Below are 433 nucleotides of genomic sequence, written 5' to 3'. Positions count from 1 at the left end.
CATTTTGAATTGGGAGTTAATTAGGTTCTCACGACACATTGTAACAAAACCTACAAATAAATTAAAGGATAAGTTATTATTATTATTATTATTATTATTATTATTATTATTATTATTATTAGAGGATAAGCTATAATCCTAGTTGGAAAAGCAGAATGCTATAAGCCCTAAGGGCTCTGACATGGAAAAATAGCCCAGTGAGAAAAATTAACAAGGAAATAAATAAACTACTAGATTAGTAATGAACAATTGAAATAAAAAATTTTAAGAATAATAATATTAAAACAGATCTTTCATATATAATCTATAGAAAATAAAAAAAAGGGGGGGAAGAGAAATAAGATAGAATAGTATGCGTAAGTTTACCCTCAAGCAAGAGAACTCTACCACAAGACAGTGGAAGATCATGGTACAGAGGCTATGTTTGAGGGTT

This window comes from Palaemon carinicauda, chromosome 7, assembly GCF_036898095.1.
Source record: "Palaemon carinicauda isolate YSFRI2023 chromosome 7, ASM3689809v2, whole genome shotgun sequence".
Taxonomy (NCBI): domain Eukaryota; kingdom Metazoa; phylum Arthropoda; class Malacostraca; order Decapoda; family Palaemonidae; genus Palaemon; species Palaemon carinicauda.
Note: the sequence above shows the minus strand (reverse complement) of the source record.